We start from the raw sequence: 13,957 nt of genomic DNA, 5'->3' as shown, positions 1-13,957 counted from the left end.
TGGTATCTGATATAGGAAACATTTTCTTAAAATTAGGAGAGGGAGAAAACGGTATACCTGGTTTATCCCATTCCTTACTAATAATTTCCGAAATTCTCTTAGGAACCGGAAAAACATCAGTGTAAGTAGGTACTTCCAAATATTTATCCATTTTACAAAATTTCTCTGGAGGAATCACAATAGGATCACAATCATCCAGAGTCGCTAAAACCTCCCTAAGCAACAGGCGGAGGTGTTCAAGCTTAAATTTAAATGACATAACATCCGAATCTGTCTGAGGCAAAACATTCCCTGAATCAGAAATTTCACCCTCAGACCGTAATTCCCTGATCCCCAACTCAGAGCACTGTGAGGGAACATCGGAAATAGCTAATAAAGCATCAGAGGATTCAGTATTTACATTAATATGTGACCTACTGCGTTTACCCTGCAACACTGGTAATTAAGACATTACCTCTGAAAGGGTAGCGGACATAACTGCAGCCATCTCCTGCAGAGTAAAGGAATTAGACGCACTAGAAGTACTAGGCGTCGCTTGTGTGGGCGTTAAAGGTTGTGACACTTGGGGAGAATTGCATGGCATATCCTGATTCTCTTCAGACTGAGAATCATCCTTAGGCACACTTACTTTATTTAAAATATGCTTTTTACATTGTAAAGCCCTTTCAGTACAAAAGTTACACAATGTTAGAGGGGGTTGCACAATAGCTTCTAAACACATAGAACAATGAGAAACCTCAATGTCAGACATGTTGAACAGACTAGTAATACCACAAAAGTCGTTTAAACACTTATTTATAGCATAAAAAGTAAATTTATGCTTACCTGATAAATTGATTTCTTCTATGATACGACGAGTCCACGGATTCATCCTTTACTTGTGCGATATTATCCTCCTGTTAACAGGAAGTGGCAAAGAGCACCACAGCAGGGCTGTCTATATAGCTCCTCTCTTGACTCCACCCCCCAGTCATTCGACCGAAGGTACAGGAAGAAAAAGGAGAAACTAAAAGGTGCAGAGGTGACTGACGTTTTAAATCAAAAAAATATAATCTGTCTTAAATTGACAGGGCGGGCCGTGGACCTGTCGTATCATAGAAGAAATCAATTTATCAGGTAAGCATAAATTTACTTTTCTTCTATGAGATACGATGAGTCCACGGATTCATCCTTTACTTGTGGGATACAATACCAAAGCTACAGGACACGGATGAACGTATGGAGTGAAGACCAAGTCGCAGCCTTACAAATCTGTTCAACAGAAGCATCATTTTTAAAAGCCCATGTGGAAGCCACCGCTCTAGTAGAGTGAGCTGTAATTCGTTCAGGAGGCTGCTGTCCAGCAGTCTCGTATGCCAAACGGATGATGCTTTTCAGCCAAAAAGAAAGAGAGGTAGCCGTAGCTTTTTGACCTCTACCTTTCCAGAATAGACAACAGAGAAGATGTTTGACGAAAATCTTTGGTCGCTTGCAAGTAAAACTTTAAAGCACGAACCACGTCCAAGTTGTGCAACAGACGCTCCTTCTTAGAGGAAGGATTAGGACACAAGGAAGGAACAACAATTTTCTGATTAATGTTCTTATTAGTAACAACCTTAGGAAGGAATCCAGGTTTGGTACGCAAAACCACCTTATCAGAATGGAAAACAAGATAAGGCGAGTCGCATTGCAATGCAGATAGTTCAGAAACTCTTCGAGCCGAAGAGATAGCAACTAAAAACAGAACTTTCCAAGATAGAAGCTTAATATCTATGGAATGCATAGGTTCAAACAGAACCCCTTGAAGAACTTTAAGAACTAAATTCAAACTCCATGGCAGAGCAACAGGTTTAAACACAAGCTTAATTCTAACCAAAGCCTGACAAAACGACTGAACGTCTGGAACATCTGCCAGACGCTTGTGCAGCAAAATTGACAAGGCAGATATCTGTTCCTTTAAGGAACTAGCTGATAACCCTTTCTCCAATCCTTCTTGGAGAAAAGACAAAATCCTAGGAATCCTGATCTTACTCCATGAGTAGCCTTTGGATTCAAACCAATAAAGATATTTACGCCATATCTTATGGTAAATCTTCCTAGTGACAGGCTTTCGAGCCTGAATCAAGGTGTCTATGACCGACTCAGAGAATCCCCGCTTAGATAAAATCAAGCGTTCAATCTCCAGGCAGTCAGCCACAGAGAAACTAGATTTGGATGCTGGAACGGACCTTGAATGAGAAGGTCCTGTCTCAGTGGCAGTGTCCACGGTGGTAGAGATGACATTTCCACCAGGTCTGCATACCAAGTCCTGCGTGGCCACGCAGGTGCTATCAAAATCACAGAAGCCCTCTCCTGTTTGATTCTGGCAATCAGATGAGGAAAGAGAGGAAATGGTGGAAACACATAAGCCAGGTTGAACGACCAAGGTACTGCTAGAGCATCTATCAGTACTGCTTGGAGATCCCTTTCTGGACCCGTAACAAGGAAGTTTGGCATTCTGACGATATGCCATCAGATCCAATTCTGGTGTGCCCCATTGATGAATCAATTGTGCAAACACCTCCGGATGGAGCTCCTACTCGCCCGGATGAAAAGTCTGACGAAAATTCGCTTCCTAGTTCTCCACTCCTGGGATATAGATTGCTGATAGATAGCAAGAGTGAGTCTCTGCCCATCGAATTATTTTGGAAACTTCAATCATCGCTAGAGAACTCTTTGTTCCCTCTTGATGATTGATATATGCCACAGTCGTGATATTGTCCGACTGGAATCTTATGAATCTGGCCGAAGCCAGCTGAGGCCACGCCTGAAGCGCGTTGAATATCGCTCTCAGTTCTAGAATATTTATTGGAAGGAGAGCCTCCTCCTGAGTCCACACACCCTGTGCTTTCAGGGAATTCCAGACTGCACCCCAGCCCAATAGGCTGGCGTCCGTCGTCATTATGACCCATGCTGGCCTGCGGAAACACATTCCCTGGGACAGATGATTCTGTGACAACCACCAAAGAAGAGAGTCCAGACTTATCTGAGGAGATAAATTTGCATAGTCCCCATTCCACTGTCTGAGCATGCATAGTTGCAGTGGTCTGAGATGCAAGCGAGCAAATGAAACTATGTCCATTGCCGCTACCATTAGTCCAATTACCTCCATACACTGAGCCACTGACGGCCGAGGAATGGAATGAAGTGCTCGGCAGGTGGTTAAAATCTTTAATTTTCTGACCTCCGTCAGGAAAATTTTCATGTCTACCGAGTCTATCAGAGTTCCCAGGAATAGAACTCTTGTGATAGAGATAAGTGAACTCTTCTTTATGTTCACCTTCCACCCGTGAGATCTTAGAAAAGCCAACACGATGTCCGTGTGAGATTTGGCTAGTTGGTAAGTTGACGCCTGAATTAAGATATCGTCCAGATAAGGCACCACTGCTATGCCCCGCGGCCTTAGAACCGCCAAAAGGGACCCTAGCACTTTTGTGAAAATTCGGGGAGCTGTGGCTAACCCGAAGGGAAAAACCACAAACTGGTAATGCTTGTCCAGGAAGGCGAACCTGAGGAACTGGTGATGATCTTTGTGGATAGGAACATGAAGATACGCATCCTTCAAATCCACGGTGGTCATATATTGACCCTCCTGGATCATTGGTAAAATATTTCGAATGGTCTCCATCTTGAAGGACAGGACTCTGAGAAATTTGTTTAGGATCTTGAGATCTAAAATCGGTCTGAAGGTTCCTTCTTTTTTGGGAACCACAAACAGATTGGAGTAAAACCCCTGCCCCTGTTCTGTTTTTGGAACAGTATAGTATATAGTATATAGGTCTTCTACACAGCGTAAGAACGCCTCTCTTTTTGTCTGGTTTACAAACAACCGTGAAAGATGAAATCTCCCCCTTGGAGGAGAATCTTTGAATTCTAGAAGATACCCCTGGGTCACAATTTCTAAAGCCCAGGAGTCCTGAACTTCTCTTGCCCAATCCTGAGCAAAGAGAGAAAGTCTGCCCCTACTAGATCCGGTCCCGGTTCGGGGGCTGCCCCTTCATGCTGTCTTGGTGGCAGCAGCGGGCTTCTTTGCCTGTTTACCCTTATTCCAAGTCTGGTTAGGTCTCCAGACTGACTTGGATTGAGCAAAATTCCCCTCCTGCTTTGCGGCAGGGGAGGAGGTAGGGGGACCACCTTTGAAGTTTTGAAAGGAACAGAAATTATTATGTTTGGTCCTCATCTTATTTGTCTTATCCTGAGGAAGGGCATGGCCTTTTCCTCCAGTGATGTCAGAAATGATCTCTTTCAGTTCAGGTCCGAATAGGGTCTTACCCTTGAAAGGAATAGCTAAAAGCTTAGATTTTGATGACACATCAGCAGACCAGGACTTAAGCCATAACGCTCTACGCGCTAAAATGGCAAAACCTGAATTGTTTGCCGCTAATTTAGCCAGTTGAAAAGCGGCATCTGTAATGAAAGAATTAGCTAGCTTGAGAGCCCTAATTCTGTCCAGAATATCATCTAACGGGGTCTCAACCTTAAGAGCCTCCTCTAGAGCCTCGAACCAAAAAGCAGCTGCAGTAGTTACAGGAACAATGCACGCTCTAGGTTGCAGAAGAAAACCCTGATGAATAAATATTTTTTTTAGAAGACCCTCTAATTTTTTATCCATAGGATCTTTGAAAGCACAACTGTCCTCAATAGGTATAGTTGTACGCTTAGCCAGGGTAGAAATAGCTCCCTCCACCTTAGGGACCGTCTGCCACGAATCCCGAATGGTGTCAGATATGGGAAACATTTTCTTAAAAGTAGGAGGGGGAGAGAACGGAATACCTGGTCTCTCCCACTCCTTAGTAACAATGTCCGAAATACTCTTAGGGACCGGAATAACATTAGTGTAAGTAGGAACCTCTAGATATCTATCCATTTTACACAATTTCTCTGGTGGAACTACAATAGGGTCACAATCATCCAGAGTTGCCAAAACCTCTCTGAGCAACAAGTGGAGGTGTTCTAGCTTAAACTTAAAAGCCGTCATATCTGAGTCTGTTTGAGGGAACATCTTTCCTGAATCAGAAAGCTCTCCCTCAGACAGCAATTCCCTCACCCCCAACTTAGAACATTGTGAGGGTACATCGGAGATGGCTAATAAAGTGTCAGAGGGCTCAGCATTTACTCTCACACTGGACCTACTGCGCTTCCCCTGCAACCCAAGCAGTTTAGATAAAACCTCTGTGAGGGTAGTAGACATAACTGCGGCCATATCTTGCAGGGTGAAAGAATTAGACGCACTAGTACTTGGCGTCGCTTGTGCGGGCGTTAAAGGTTATGACACTTGGGGAGAATTAGACGGCATAACCTGATTCACTTCTGACTGAGAATCATCCTGCGACATACTTTTATCAGCTAAAATATGTTCTTTGCAATTTAAGGCCCTTTCAGTACATGAGGGACACATTTTAAGTGGGGGTTCCACAATGGCTTCTAAACACATGGAACATTGGCTTTCCTCAATGTCAGGCATGTTAAACAGGCTAGTAATGACCACAAACAGGCTTGAAAACACTTTATTTAGTGAAAAAATAACAATCTTAAAAAACGGTACTGCGCCTTTAAGAGAAAAAAAGCATACAAGTTTTGTAAAACTGCTTTAAAACAATCAAATCGTTTCAATTTTATGATATAAGCATCCAAACTATGCAGCTAAGTTTGCCCCACAAGGAAAGGAACACTTAACCCTTACTAGAAAAAACGGATAATTAATCAACATTTACATCAAGAAAAAACACTCCCTACACCTCGCCCCAGCCCTGCTGTGGCGCCTACCTGCCCTCAGGGCTCTGTAAAACCGGGTTAAAGCTTCGGTTTGGCACAATACAGCTCACAAGGGCCCACCGTAGTTGGAGCATGCTGCTTGCCTGTTAAAAAACATAATTTATGCTTACCTGATAAATTTATTTCTCTTGTGATGTATCGAGTCCACGGATTCATCCTTACTTGTGGGATATTCTCCTCCCCTACAGGAAGTGGCAGAGAGAGCACCCACAGCAGAGCTTTCTATATAGCTCCCCCCTTAGCTCCACCCCCGTCATTCGACCGAAGGCTAGGAAGAAAAAGGAGAAACTATAGGGTGCAGTGGTGACTGAAAGTTTAAAAATAAAAAATATATGCCTGTCTTAATAAACAGGGCGGGCCGTGGACTCGATACATCACAAGAGAAATAAATTTATCAGGTAAGCATAAATTATGTTTTCTCTTGTAAGATGTATCGAGTCCACAGATTCATCCTTACTTGTGGGATACCAATACCAAAGCTTTAGGACATGGATGAAGGGAGGGACAAGACAGGGACCTTAAACGGAAGGCACCACTGCTTGTAGAACCTGTCTCCCAAAAATAGCCTCCGAAGAAGCATCAAATTTGTAAAATTTGGAAAAAATATGAAGCGAAGACCAAGTCGCCGCATTACAACCTCATTTTTAAAAACCCATGTGGAAGCCACAGCTCTAGAAGAATGAGCAGTAATTCTTTCAGGAGGCTGCTGTCCAGCAGTCTCATAGGCCAAACGTATGATGCTTTTCAGCCAAAAGGAAAGAGAGGTAGCCGTAGCCCTTTGACCTCTCCGCTTACCAGAATAAACAACAAACAATGAAGATGTTTGACGGAAATCTTTAGTTGCTTGTAAGTAGAACTTTAAAGCACGAACCACATCAAGATTGTGCAATAGACGTTCCTTCTTTGAAAAAGTATTAGGACACAGTGAAGGAACAACAATCTCTTGATTGATATTCTTATTAGAAACAACCTTAGGAAGAAACCCAGGTTTGGTATGCAAAACCACCTTAACTGCATGGAAAATAAGATAAGGGGAATCACACTGTAAAGCGGATATCTCAGAAACTCTTCGAGCCGAAGAGATAGCTACTAAAAACAAAACTTTCCAAAATAGAAGCTTAATATCTATGGAATGCATAGGTTCAAACGGAACCCCTTGAAGAACTTTAAGGACTAAGTTTAGGCTCCAAGGCGGAGCAACAGGCTTAATTTTGACCAAAGCCTGACTAAATGCTTGAACGTCTGGGACATCTGCCAGACGTTTGTGTAGTAGAATCTATTCTACTACACAAACGTCTGGCAGATGTCCCAGACGTTCAAGCATTTAGTCAGGCTTTGGTCAAAATTAAGCAGATATTTGCCCTCTTAGGGAACTAGCTGATAATCCCTTCTCCAAACCTTCTTGGAGAAAAGACAATATTCTAGGAATCCTAATCTTACTCCACGAGTAACCTTTGGATTCACACCAATAAAGATATTTGCGCCAAATCTTATGATAGATCTTCCTGGTGACAGGCTTTCTAGCCTGAATCAGGGTATCAATGACCGACTCAGAGAAACCACGCTTTGATAGAATCAGGCGTTCAATCTCCAAGCAGTCAGATGCATAGAAACTAGATTTGGATGCGTGAAAAGACCTTGGATTAGAAGGTCCCGCCTCATTGGCAGAGTCCACGGTGGAACCGAGGACATGTACACTAGGTCTGCATACTAAGTGCTATCAGAATCACCGAAGCTCTCTCCTGCTTGATTCTGGCAACCAGACGTGGGAGGAGAGGAAACGGTGGAAATACATAGGCCAGATTGAAGGACCAAGGCACTGCTAGAGCATCTATCAGCACCGCCTTGGGATCCCAGGACCTGAACCTGTAACAAGGAAGTTTGGCATTCTGACGGGACGCCATCAGATCCAATTCTGGTGTGCCCCATAGCTGAATCAGCTGAGCAAATACCTCCGAATGGAGTTCCCCCTCCCCCGGATGAAAAGTCTGACAACTTAGGAAATCCGCCTCCCAGTTCTCTACTCCTGGGATGTAGATTGCTGAGAGATGGCAAGAGTGATCCTCTGCCCATCAGATTATTTTGGTTACCTCCATCATCGCTAGAGAACTCCTTGTTCCTCCTTGATGATTGATATAGGCTACAGTCGTGATGTTGTCCGACTGAAACCTGATGAATTTGGCCGCAGCAAGCTGAGGCCATGCCTGAAGCGCATTGAATATCGCTCTCAGTTCTAGAATGTTTATCGGAAGAAGAGATTCCTCACGATGCTTTCAGGGAGGTCCAGGCTGCACCCCAGCCTAGCAGGCTGGCATCTGTCGTTACAATGAGCCACTCTGGCCTGCGGAAGTACATTCCCTGAGACAGGTGGTCCCTGAGACAACCACCAGAGAAGAGAATCTCTGGTCTCCTGGTCCAGATGCAGTTGAGGAGATAAATCTGCATAATCCCCATTCCACTGTTTGAGCATGCATAGTTGCAGTGGCCTGAGGTGTGGGCGGGCAAAAGGAACTATGTCCATTGCCGTTACCATGAGTCTGATTAACCCCATACACTGAGCCACTGATGGCAGAGGAATGGAATGAAGAGCTCGGCAAGAGGTTAAGAGTTTTGATTTTCTGACCTCCGTCAGAAATATTTTCATTTCTACCGAATCTATCAGAGTCCCTAGAAAGGAAACTCTTGTAAGAGGGAAGAGAGAACTCTTTTTCATGTTCACCTTCCACTCGTGAGATCTCAGAAAAGCCAACACGATGTCTGTGTGAGACTTGGCTAGCTGGAAAGACGACGCCTGAATTAAGATGTTGTCTAGATAAGGCGCCACTGCTATGCCCCGTGGTCGTAGAACCGCCAGAAGGGACCCTAGCACCTTTGTGAAAATTCTTGGAGCCGTGGCCAACCCGAAGGGAAGGGCCACAAACTGGTAATGCCTGTTTAGAAAGGCGAATCTGAGAAATTGATGATGATTTCTGTGAATAGGGATGTGTAGATACGCATCCTTTAAGTCCATGGTAGTCATATATTGACCCTCCTGGATCAGAGGTAGAATAGTCTGAATAGTCTCCATCTTGAATGATGGAAAGAAATGTGAAATCTCCCCCTTGGAAGGGAGTCTTTGAATTCCAGAAGATATCCCTGGAACACAATTTCTAAAGCCCAGGGATCGTGAACATCTCTTGCCCAAGCCTGAGCGAAGAGAGAGAGTCCGCCCCCTACTAGATCCGGTCCCGGATCGGGGGCTACCCCTTCATGCTGTCTTAAAGGCAGATGCAGGCTTCTTGGCCTGTTTACCTTTGTTCCAAGCCTGGTTAGGTCTCCAGACTGACTTGGATTGGGCAAAATTCCCCTCTTGCTTTGAAGCAGAGAAAACTGAAGCGGGACCACTCTTAAAGTTCCGAAAGGAACGAAAATGATTTTGTTTGGTCCTCATCTTATTTGATCTATCCTGAGGAAGGGTATGACCTTTCCCTCCAGTGATATCTGAAATAATCTCTTTCAGTTCAGGCCCGAATAGGGTCTTTCCTTTGAAAGGGATGTACAAAAGTCTAGATTTAGATGACACATCAGCAGACCAGGACTTAAGCCATAACGCCCTGCGTGCTAAAATGGCAAAACCTGAATTCTTTGCCGCTAATTTAGCCAGTTGAAATGCGGCATCAGTAATAAAAGAATTAGCCAACTTAAGGGCCTTAATTCTGTCCATAATCTCCTCTAATGGAGTCTCCATCTGAAGAGCCTCTTCTAGAGCCTCAAACCAGAAAGCAGCTGCAGTAGTTACAGGAACAATGCACGCAATAGGTTGGAGAGAAAAACCCTGATGAACAAAAATTTTATTCAGGAGACCCTCTAATTTTTTATTCATAGGATCTTTGAAAGCACAACTGTCTTTGATAGGTCTTTGTACGCTTAGACAGAGTAGAAATAGCTCCCTCCACCTTAGGAACTGTCTGCCATGAGTCCCGCATGGTGTCAGATATGGGAAACATTTTCTTAAAAACAAGAGGGGGAGAGAACGGAATACCTGGTCTATCCCACTCCTTAGCAATAATATTCACAATCCTCTTAGGGACTGGAAAAACATCAGTGTAAACAGGAACCTCTAAGTATTTGTCTATTTTACAAAATTTCTCTGGAACCACTATAGGGTCACAATCATCTAGAGTCGCTAATACCTCCCTGAGCAATAAACGGAGGTGTTCAAGCTTAAAATTAAAGGCCGTCATATCAGAATCTGTCTGAGGAAGAGTCTTTCCTGAATCAGAAATTTCTCCCTCAGATAACAAATCCCTCACTCAGAGCATTGTGAGGGCATATCAGATACTGCTACTAAAGCGTCAGGCGGCTCAGCATTTTTCCTAAACCCAGAGCTGTCCTGCTTTCCTTGTAAACCAGGCAGTTTAGATAAAACCTCTGTGAGGGTTGTATTCATAACTGTGGCCATATCCTGTAAAGTAAAAGAATTTGACGCACTAGAGGTACTTGGCGTCACTTGAGCGGGCGTTACTGGTTGTGACACTTGGGGAGAGCTAGATGGCGAACCCTCATTTACTTCTGACTGAGAATCATCTATTGCTCTATTTTAAAGTGCTAATATATGTTCTTTATAGTTTATAGACATATCAGTACAATTGGGACACATTCTAAGAGGGGGTTCCACAATGGCTTCCAAACATATTGAACAAGGATTTTCCTTGGTGTCAGACATGTTAAACAGGCTAGTAATGTAACAAGCAAGCTTGGAAAACACTGTAATCAAAGTAAATAACATTTAGAATTAAAACGGTACTGTGCCTTTAAGAGGAAAAAAGTTGCACAAATTCTGCAAAACAGTGTAAAAAAGCAGTAAACTTGACAAAATTTTTACAGTAGCATCATAAAGACTTAGTGACTTTGCACAGCTATGCAAATAAACAATTAACCCCTTAATGGCAAAACCGGATTGAAAAAACGTCAAAACCGGTAAAAAAAGACCTTCAGCACCTTGCCACAGCCCTGCTGTGGCTCCTACCTGCCCTTTAGAACGATTTGTGGGGAAAAAAACTTATTTTACAGCCCTCAAACACAGCAGGAACATCAGGAGAAGCAGTTAGATGTCTCTGAGGAAAAGAAACTGCGGAACTGAGGCGCGAAAATAGGCCCCTCCCACCTTACTCAATGTTTTGAGGCCTATCAAACAAACACCAGAGTGTCTCTTAATTAACCATGTGGGTTAAAAACCCCCAAAAACAAGCCACAATGATCCCTTTAGTCCCTTCAAAACAACGTTATAATTGCATCAATCACTGAATAAACAAAAACTTTTTTCTTTTTTTTTTAAACAGTGTCACCAGTAACTAATGAGCCCTTCAAGCAAGCTGAAATTCCTATCAAAAAGTCTGAATACAGCTTACCCTTCCCTCATGGGAATAATGCCAGCCTTTTCTAGAATTAACACACTCTGTCTAGAAAAATATAGACTGAACATACCTCATATGCAGCTTAGCATGCAAACCGTTCCCCCAACTGAAGTTTTCCTGTACTCTTCAGCCCTTGTGAGAACAGCAGTGGATCTTAGTTACAAAGTGCTAAGATCATCATCATCCTTGCAGAAATCTTCATCCCTTTTCTGCCAGAGAGTAAATAGTACACACCGGTACCATTTAAAATAACAAACTTTTGCTTGAGAAAATAAAAAACTAACATTTTTGTCACCACACTCCTCTTTCCCTTCCTAGCAGTTAAGCAGGCAGAGAGAATGACTGGGGGGTGGAACTAAGGCAGGAGCTATATAGACAGCTCTGCTGTGGGTGCTCTCTCTGCCACTTCCTGTAGGGGAGGAGAATATCCCACAAGTAAGGATGAATCTGTGGACTCGATACATCTTACAAGATAAACAACTGCGCAACTGAGGCGCGAAAATAGGCCCCGCCCATCTCACTCAATGTCTCTCAGCCCAAATGAACCGCACCAGAGCAGTCTAAAATTAGCCATGTGGGTTCCTAACCCCAAAAAGAAGCCATGTGTACCCTCTCATTAAGCATGAAAAACTTTCCTCATAAAAACGTTATCAGCACTCCCAGTTAAATAAACGTTTGCCCACAAACATGAAAAACTCAGTGTCAACCATTTTTTCTTAGCCCATATATGCAAGCTTAGTAATACCCCTCTATATCTTTTAGGATTACTGCTTACCCTTTCCCTCATGGGGATACTGTCAGCCAATTCTGAAATACCACAGTCTCTCCAGAAAAAAATGACTGAACATACCTCACTGCTTATAGCATGAAAAACGTTCCTCACACTGAAGTTTCTTAAGTACTCCTCAGCCATTCTGTGGGAATTGCTCTGTATCTTAGTGACAACTGCTAAGATCATCAGCCTCCAGGCAGAAGTCTTCATCCATCTGCTGCCTGAGGGAAAATAGTACACACCGGTACCATTTAAAATAAAAAACTCTTGCTTGAAGAAAATAAAAACTAACATTTTATCACCTCTTTCACTTTACCCTTCCTAGTACTTAGAGTAGGCAAAGAGAATGAGTCAAGGGAGGAGCTATATAGACAGCTCTGCTGTGGTGCTCTTTGCCACTTCCTGTCTCCTGTTAGCAGGAGGATAATATCCCACAAGTAAAGGAAGAATCCGTGGACTCGTCGTATCTTATAGAAGAAATAAACATTAGAAAAAACGTGTACTGTGCCTTTAAGAAAAGAAAAAGTGAACAATTTTTCCAAAATGCACAAAAAACTTTAAATTATTCACAAATTTAACTTAATATCGTTGGTTAATCCAAAAATTACTGCACCTAGAAGCAAAGGCAGAAATAAAGCTTTAGAAGTACATATATCAACATGTAGTCAAAAGATAGATAAAAATACCCTCTGCACCTCGCCACAGCTCTGCTGTGGCGCCTACCTGCCCCCCAGGGTACTTCGAATCAAGTTTCCAACCCTTTAGACCAGCTACACAGTCCTGGAGCCACCAATTTACTGTTTGCTGCTGCTAAGCCTGAAGGAAGTGTGCCAAAATAGGCTCCGCCCCTTAAGGTCAAAAGTCGGAGTAGGTCCAAACAACACTGCATGGTAATGCGGTTTTGCACTAAAGGAAAAATACACACACAATTACAACCCTCAAGCATAAAACCAATAAGTTTTAAGTGCCAAAAATAAAAAAACATAAAAACAGAATTTATGTTTACCTGATAAATTACTTTCTCCAACGGTGTGTCCGGTCCACGGCGTCATCCTTACTTGTGGGATATTCTCCTCCCCAACAGGAAATGGCAAAGAGCCCAGCAAAGCTGGTCACATGATCCCTCCTAGGCTCCGCCTACCCCAGTCATTCGACCGACGTTAAGGAGGAATATTTGCATAGGAGAAACCATATGTTACCGTGGTGACTGTAGTTAAAGAAAATAAATTATCAGACCTGATTAAAAAAACCAGGGCGGGCCGTGGACCGGACACACCGTTGGAGAAAGTAATTTATCAGGTAAACATAAATTCTGTTTTCTCCAACATAGGTGTGTCCGGTCCACGGCGTCATCCTTACTTGTGGGAACCAATACCAAAGCTTTAGGACACGGATGAAGGGAGGGAGCAAATCAGGTCACCTAAATGGAAGGCACCACGGCTTGCAAAACCTTTCTCCCAAAAATAGCCTCAGAAGAAGCAAAAGTATCAAATTTGTAAAATTTAGAAAAAGTGTGCAGTGAAGACCAAGTCACTGCCTTACATATCTGATCAACAGAAGCCTCGTTCTTGAAGGCCCATGTGGAAGCCACAGCCCTAGTGGAGTGAGCTGTGATTCTTTCAGGAGGCTGCCGTCCGGCAGTCTCATAAGCCAATCGGATAATGCTTTTAATCCAGAAGGAGAGAGAGGTAGAAGTTGCTTTTTGACCTCTCCGTTTACCAGAATAAACAACAAACAAAGACAAAGTTTGTCTGAAATCCTTAGTAGCTGCTAAGTAAAATTTGAGAGCACGAACTACATCCAAGTTGTGCAACAAACGTTCCTTCTTTGAAACTGGATTAGGACACAAAGAAGGCACAACTATCTCCTGGTTAATGTTTTTGTTAGAAACAACTTTTGGAAGAAAACCAGGTTTAGTACGCAAAACCACCTTATCTGCATGGAACACCAGATAAGGAGAAGAACACTGCAGAGCAGATAATTCTGAAACTCTTCT

The 13,957-nt window shown here is 43.1% G+C and overlaps 1 protein-coding gene across 4 annotated transcripts in view; it reads right to left on the bottom strand.

Moving 5' to 3' along the window:
* Window positions 1-13,957, bottom strand: part of NSD3 (nuclear receptor binding SET domain protein 3) — a 1,671,583-nt gene that overhangs the window by 360,332 nt on the left and 1,297,294 nt on the right. The gene's annotated exons all lie outside the window — the stretch shown is intronic.

This window comes from Bombina bombina, chromosome 6, assembly GCF_027579735.1.
Source record: "Bombina bombina isolate aBomBom1 chromosome 6, aBomBom1.pri, whole genome shotgun sequence".
Lineage (NCBI taxonomy): Eukaryota > Metazoa > Chordata > Amphibia > Anura > Bombinatoridae > Bombina > Bombina bombina.
The sequence above is the reverse complement of the archived record's forward strand: the minus strand, read 5'-3'. Positions and strand labels throughout refer to the sequence as shown.